Source organism: Oryza sativa, chromosome 7 (genome assembly GCF_034140825.1).
Source record: "Oryza sativa Japonica Group chromosome 7, ASM3414082v1".
Classification (NCBI taxonomy): Eukaryota; Viridiplantae; Streptophyta; class Magnoliopsida; order Poales; family Poaceae; genus Oryza; species Oryza sativa.
In genome coordinates this window covers 14397501-14405455 of record NC_089041.1, presented here as the reverse complement: position 1 = coordinate 14405455, position 7955 = coordinate 14397501, and positions in this window count along the sequence as shown.

The following is a 7955-nucleotide window of genomic DNA, read 5'->3' as shown; positions in this document are numbered from 1 at the left end:
AGGCATCCTTGACGGCACGGACGAAGCCTACTCCTCGGAGAACCCGCCATCGGACACATACTCACACTCTGGGGTTGGTGGAAAATAAAGTAAGACTGAGTACTATCCACTGTACTTAGCAAGTCATACCGGAATGGGGGTATGATGCAGGGATTCAACAAGGGATAGCTATACAGGTTCATTTGCATAATACTGGCATTTATAAATAGAAGTCAAATGCGAAAATAGTTGTAATAATTAAGCAATATTAATCATCCACTGTCCAACGTTACACCACGTTGCAACAGGCCCAACCATCCACCTATACCATCCAATTTCATTAGACTAAACTAAGATGAGTCTAATCACGGTGAGTCTGGTTGACCGCCCATAACCGCGGGCATGGCTATTTGAATAGTTTTACTCTGATCAGAGGTGTACAACTGTACCCACAAGACACAGCCCCATGACACGTTTCCATGCGCTGACATGCCACCACGACATATCGGAAAGAGACTGTGACAGGACCCTCTGCATAACCCCTTTCTAGCCAAGCACACCACACCCCAGGTTTCACCCCTGTCCCCAGCGGGCGACGGGCAGTCCCCTCTCGTGCCTAGGTGAATCCGGAAGCGACAGAGGCCGTCGCAGGGCCCGCCCCTCTCCATCACGCTCACCCTTGCCTGGATGCGTCAGCTAGAGAAAAGCTACACTACAAGCCCAGCCGTTGCCCACGCTGGCTTGTGGTAAGTACGAGGAGTTCTTCCAGGGTTTCCCGCGAACCGGTCCTTAATTGCCATGGGCGCGACAAGCAAAACCATGCACCCACAGCCCACCATGTGATTCATTTTAATTAACCAACACCAGAGCGGTGGGACTAATCCAACATTATCATATAAACCTACAGTCTATATTTTAAATGAGTTTTCCCCATTGTGTGCTAGTTGAACTATGCATGGCTAAGCAATTCCTAGTCCAAAGTCTATTCATGTCATAACCCAAGCTAACAAAGGAGCAAGGTACCAAAATAGCATGGCTGCAACAATAGGTAAACATCCCATAGTGTTATTGCAAAACAAATGCACTATTTGAAGGAAAACAATAGAACATTTGCAATGTAGGATCAACATGATCAAGTGACAAGCATGACTTGCCTTGCTCTGCTGCTGGAGGAACCTCGGCGACTATTTCGAAGTATGCCGGAGCGTCGGAAGAGCCGGAATCTAACAACATACAAGGCAAACAATGCAAACAAGCTATAAGTCTACTGAAACAGAGAACAAAACCATTTTTAATGGATTCTACACATTTTTCTTGATTTACTGAGACTTGAAGGGGCTTAAACGGAGCTCGGATGAATTAGTTATGAATTTTAGAAGATTCACTGTGTTTATTACTATAACAAAAAGTCCTTAAATAATTTATTGGGCAATAATTCCCAGGGCTGACGTCACCAAGGGGGGGCGGCGCCGACAGGTGGGTCCCACCGGTCGGTGGCTCGGGAGAGAGGGGGAAGGGCGCCGGCACACGGGCCCCACTCGGCAGTGGCTCAAGGGGGGGCGGTCCACCGTGGACCGGGACCACGCGGGTGGTCCACCGCCGGTCCACGGGACCGACGGCCCAGATCGGCCCCGAGCCGATCGGGCGGTGCCGGTAGAGGCGGCCGCCGAGCTCGGCTCGGCATCAAAGCCGGCCGGCCAGCCATGGCTAGTGGCGACGGCACGCGGCCGACGGCGACGGCGAACGGCGGCATGGGAGGTGGCGGCGGCGGCCGAAGGCGACGGCGCATGACTTGAAGCGGCGGCACGGCACTAGGTGGGAGAGGAAGGGGAAAAGAGGGGAGGGATGCCTCACCGCGAGTGGCCGGCGCGGAGGGAGACGACGGCGAGCTACGGGAAGACGGCGGCGACAGGCGGACGAGCTTCGGGATGCCCTAAGGAAGGAAGAGAGAGAGATTAGAGGGAGGGAGTTGAACCACGGCGGCCGGCATCCATGGCCAAAGGCAGCGGTAGAGGTAGAGCTCACCGGAGCGCGAGGGGATGCGGATTCCGGCGACGAATCTCGACGGGGAAGGGGCGGACGAGGTGGAGTTCGGCCTCGCGAACCCGACGGCGATGGCGGCGCGGTGCGGCGGCGACCCTAGCGGCGGCTTGCGGCGGCCGGAGTAGCGGGAGCGGCGACGGCGAGTGGTTGCACGGCGCGAGGGCGATGGAGAGCTCGGGAGAGAGGGGCGGCAAAAGGAAAAACGAGGAGGAGGGCTCGGGGATGGATTTTATAGGGGCGGGAAGATCAGGAACGGCCCGAGCACGCCCGATTTCGCCGGCGACGTGGGAGGTGGGAGGTGGAGAGAGAGAGAGAGTGGCGGGATTCAAAAAACGAATCCCGCCCATCTCGGTAGAGGGCGCGGGTGGGAGAGAGAGGGGTGGGCGCGGGGAAGGCGGGGGCACGCGCGGCGTGGCCGAAGTGGCCCGGAGGAGGCGGGGCGGCGGTTTCGGCGGCGGCGGTGACGTGGAGGGGCGGCCGGAGGTTGGGGAAGGACCCGACAGGTGGGCCCCACCTGTCGGCGACCCTGGGAGAGGAGGGAGGCGGGGCGGCCTGGCTAGGCCTCGGCCTGCGGCCGACCCAGCTGGGAGGGGGGAAAAGGAGAGAATGGGCCGGCGGCCCATTCGAAAAGGGAAGGGGATAAAGAAAAAGAAAAAGGAAGAAAAGGATTTTCCCTGGAATTAAAATATTGCTTGCTCAATTTTAATTGGTTAAAATTATTTCTAGGGCTCTGAAAATTCCACTAAAAATCTTGTTAGCGAATTTAGACATGTAGAACTCAAGAAAAATTCCACATGCCAGATTCGATTATTTTTTGTATTACATTCTTAGGGTTTTCTCTTGCTTTGCACCTGCATTTTCTTAGGGTCATTTATAAATAAAATTTTAGGCTTGGGAGGAGAACTTCAGGGTGTGACAAACCTACCCCCCTTAAACAGAATCTCGGCCCCGAGATTTGGAGGAGCTGGCGAAGAGGTGTGGATGGGCGACTTTTAACTCGTCTTCCCTTTCCCAGGTTGCTTCCTCCTCAGAATGGTGACTCCACTGAACTCGGCAAAACCTGGTGACCTTGTTTCTGGTTCTTCTTTCGCTGGTATCAAGTATATGAACCGGCTTTTCCACATATGTCAGGTCCTCCTGGATATCAATATGCTCCGAATCAGCCTGTTCTTCGGGTACTCTTAAGCACTTTTTTAATTGGGACACGTGGAACACGTCATGGATGCCGATCATATTGGATGGAAGTTCTAACTGATAAGCAACTTCCCCCCTTCGTTCCAAGATTTTGTAGGGTCCCACGAAACGTGGTGCTAACTTGCCTTTGGTTTGAAAACGGTGCACTCCCCGGAGCGGAGTAACCCGAAGATACACATAATCCCCTGCTTCAAAAGTGAGCTCCCTTCGGCGGTTATCCGCGTAGCTCTTCTGTCGAGACTGGGCAATTCTCAACCTTTCCCTGATGGTTCTGACTTTCTCTTCTGCTTCCGTTAATACCTCTGTCCCGAACAATTGCCGCTCGCCTGTCTGATCCCAGAAGAGAGGTGTGCGGCACTTCCGGCCGTATAAAGCTTCGAACGGTGCCATCTGTAGACTAGCTTGGTAGCTGTTGTTGTACGAGAATTCCGCATATGGCAAACTTTTGTCCCAAGCTCCACCAAAGTCAAGAGCGCAAGCTCTGAACATATCTTCCAAAATTTGATTGACTCGCTCAGTCTGACCATCTGTCTGCGGATGGTAGGCGGTGCTGAAATTTAAACGGGTCCCCAATTCTTCCTGCAGTTTCTGCCAAAATTTTGAGGCGAACTGACTCCCTCGGTCAGATTCTTGGGTACCCCATGCAAACACATGATCCTTGCCAGGTACAACTCTGCCAATCTCTTTCCCGTATAGGTGGTATGCACTGGTATAAAGTGAGCTACCTTGGTGAGTCGATTCATGACTACCCAGATTGAATCGTGACCCGATGATGTCCGGGGCAGTCCTGTTATAAAGTCCATTCCAATTTTCTCCCATTTCCATTCCGGGATTTGAAGAGGTTTATTTCTTTTTTTTTTATTTTGAATCTTTCTATTCTGAATTCAGTTAACGACGAGATTTAGTATCCTTTCTTGCACTTTCATAACTCGTGAAATGCCGAGTTGGTACGAATTCCCCCAATTTGCGACCTACCATAGGATTTGTTATGTAAATAGGTATATGTTCCTTTCCATTATGAATCGCGATTGTATGGCCAACCATTGCGGGTAGAATGCTAGATGCCCGGGACCACGTTACTATTGTTTCTTTCTCCTCCTTCATATTGACCTTTTCTATTTTTGCCAATAAATGATGAGCTACAAAAGGATTCGTTTTTTTTCGTGTCACAGCTGATTACTCCTTTTTTTCCATTTTAAAGAGTGGCATTCGATGTCCAATATCTCGATCGAAGTATGGAGGTCAGAATAAATAGAATAATGATGAATGGAAAAAAGAGAAAATCCTTTAGCTGGATAAGGGGCGGATGTAGCCAAGTGGATCAAGGCAGTGGATTGTGAATCCACCATGCGCGGGTTCAATTCCCGTCGTTCGCCCATCCCATTATTGCAAATTCCAAAAATGCAATTTTCCATATTCCTAGTTACGTATTTACTTACGGCGACGAAGAATAAAACTATCACTATATTTTTTCCTTTTCCTAGTTCTTCTTCCAAGCGCAGGATAACCCCAAGGGGTTGTGGGTTTTTTTCTACCAATGGGGGCTTTCCCTTCACCGCCCCCATGGGGGTGGTCCACAGGGTTCATAACTACCCCTCTTACTACGGGGCGTTTACCTAGCCAACACTTAGACCCGGCTCTACCCAAACTTTTTTGGTTCACCCCAACATTACCCACTTGTCCGACTGTTGCTAAGCAGTTTTGGGATACCAAACGGACCTCCCCAGATGGTAATCTTAAAGTGGCCGATTTACCTTCTTTTGCAATCAGTTTCGCTACAGCACCTGCTGCTCTAGCTAATTGCCCACCCCTTCCACGTGTGATTTCTATGTTATGTATGGCCGTGCCTAAGGGCATATCGGTTGAAGTAGATTCTTCTTTTCTCTCAAAAAACCCCTTCCCAAACTGTACAAGCTTCTTCCAAAGCATACGGCTTTCTAGATGTATATGACGATCTCTAGACAGATGGATCTTATATGAATCGTATGATGAAGTACCACATGAGTGGATATATAGGAAAGGAATCCAAATCTGCCGAATCGCTCATGTTATGATCTTCTACATCCTAGGTCTCCGCGTTCCGTCATCTGGCTTATGTTCTTCATGTAGCATTCAGATCGAATGACTCTATGAAATTACGTCGATACTTCTACATATTATGGGTAACGTAGGAGACATCCCTATTTTCCCCCGGGGGTCTTAATTACCACTGCTTAGCTTTCAATTCGCCTCTGACCATCAAATTAAATGTGAATAACCCGTCCTCCTCTCTTTGAAACAAGGGGCGCTTCCGGTTCTGTGCGTGCTTCAAACAATTTTGTCTTCTCCATATTACCATATCTCTAGAGTCAATAATTTTCTATGAGGAACTACTGAACTCAATCACTTGCTGCCGTTACTCAACAGTTTTCTGTTGAGGTCTATCCCGTAGAGGTAGTCAAATTGGATCAGTGATCGATTTCTAGGTTTCGTCGTAAACCTAATTGGTTACTTCCAATTACGTAAATCAATAGTTCAAACCGCACTCAAAGGTAGGGCATTTCCCATTGATATAGGAACTTTTGTACCAGAAACAATAGTATCTCCAATTATAGCCCCTCTGGGATGTAAAATATATCCCTTCTCACCATCCCCATAGTGTATGAGACAAATGTACGCATTTCGATTAGGGTCGTATTCTATGGTTACGATTCTACCAGATATGTCTTTTTGATTCCGTCGAAAATCGATTTTACGGTATAGGCGCTTATGACCTCCCCCTCTATGCCTTGCGGTAATGATTCCTCTGGAATTACGACCTTTACCACAACGGTGCCGTCCATGGATCAAATTATTTCGTGGATTGGATTTCACTTGCCTATCTATGGTTCCCTTGCGTGTGCTCGGGATAGGTGTTTTGTATAAATGTTTCGCCGTATTATTAAGTATTCTCCTTTAGTTTTTTTCTCTATCTAGAAGTGGAATAGAATAACCCGGTTGAAGGGTAATGATCATACGTCTGTAATGCATTGTATGTCCTAGAATAGGGCCCATTCTTCTACCCTTTCCGGGTAGTCGATGGCTATTCACAGCTACTACCTTAACACCAAAGAAGAGTTCGACCCAATGCTTTATTTCTGTCTTAGTGAATCCCGATTCGACATTAAAAGTATATTGATTCTTTCCCAATAAACGAAGACTTTTTTCTGTAAATACTGCGTATTTGATTCCATCCATAAATCGACTTTCCCTCCTATGCTCTGAGTTCCAGTATCGATAAGAATTCGAGTTCTTATTGTTCTTATGTTATGGTATGAATATACCATACCAATTCGTTATGTATGGATGATGGATGAGATTCCATGGATAGAGAGCCAGTTCCAATAGACTTATGGAACGTTCCGGTTCGCGTGCATCCAGCAGGAATTGAACCCGCAAATTTACCAATTATGAGTTGGGCGCTTTAACCATTCAGCCATGGATGCTTAACAGGGATCATCGTACATCGTAAATAACCAATTTTCATATAGAAAGACATATCATAGAAAAATGAAATCGAAAATATTCGGAGATGGCAAATATTCGGAGATGACTATGAAAACACCTCTCTGGATCCTCGAATTGAAAGAGAGATTGAGAGGGATCCAGAATCCTAATTCTCGCTATTTGGAATGGATCCAATTCTATTGAGTCTGACTCATAGTGATCATTTCTCTTTAGCAAAGAATGACCTTGGTTATCAAAGGATTGAACAACCGGGATCCGTTTACTTATGATCCCTAGTTGACATTGATAACAAGGATCTAATGAATTATGAGTTTAATAGATCCTCTTTAGCAGAAAGACGTATATTCCTTGCTCATCACTTATTCCCAAACCTCGTATGGGGCTAATCGTTTTCATTTACCATCTCAGGGAAAATCCTTTTCGTTCCGCTTAGCCCTATCGGGTATTTTAGTGATAGGTTCTATAGGAACTGGACGATCCTATTTGGTCAAATACCTAATGAAAAATTCCTATTTTCCTTTCATTAAGGTACGAGGGCTTCTTATTCCACAAGAAAAGAACGAAAGCACCTTTTCATTCTTTCATATACTGGGGGTTTTTACTTGGAAAAGACAATGTTCCATACTAAAGGATTCGGGTCCATAACCACGAGTTCCAGTGCACTAGATCTTGTAGCACTTAGCAACGAGGCCCTATGAATAGACATATAGAATTTTTGGTCGGGAAATTCGAATGAATCATTGAGTGAAAAAGGAGCAAAGAATGACAAAAGACGAGACTCTACTAGTCTTCACTCTTGTGGTTTCCTCGGTTTCTGTTTTCTTATTCGGGATCTTGCTTTTCATGGTTCTCATCTCTGCAACTCGCGATTTTCGCGAGAGAACCAAATCCAAGTTGGTGAAGATCATGATTTGGGCTGGCATAGTAGTGATTACCTTTGCAATTGCGGTTCGAATCTATCCGATCTTTATCTTTTTGCTCAAAGAACGAATAAAACCCCTTGTCGAAGCCCTTTATGATAAGCTTCCCTGGATCTGGGAAGTTTCTCTTTCACGGTATTGGGATCGTTTGATCGATTTCCTTGATCGCTACTTATGGGCGTGCGCTCAAAGGATACAAACAGGGATTCGCAAACAAAAAGGGGAATTCGTAGTCACTTTTTCCTGTCGCGTAAAAAAAAGGCTTTACGCGAGAGCAATAGAGGTTGGGATACATCTATCTCTTCTGAGCAACCTCTTTTGGATTCTTAAGAC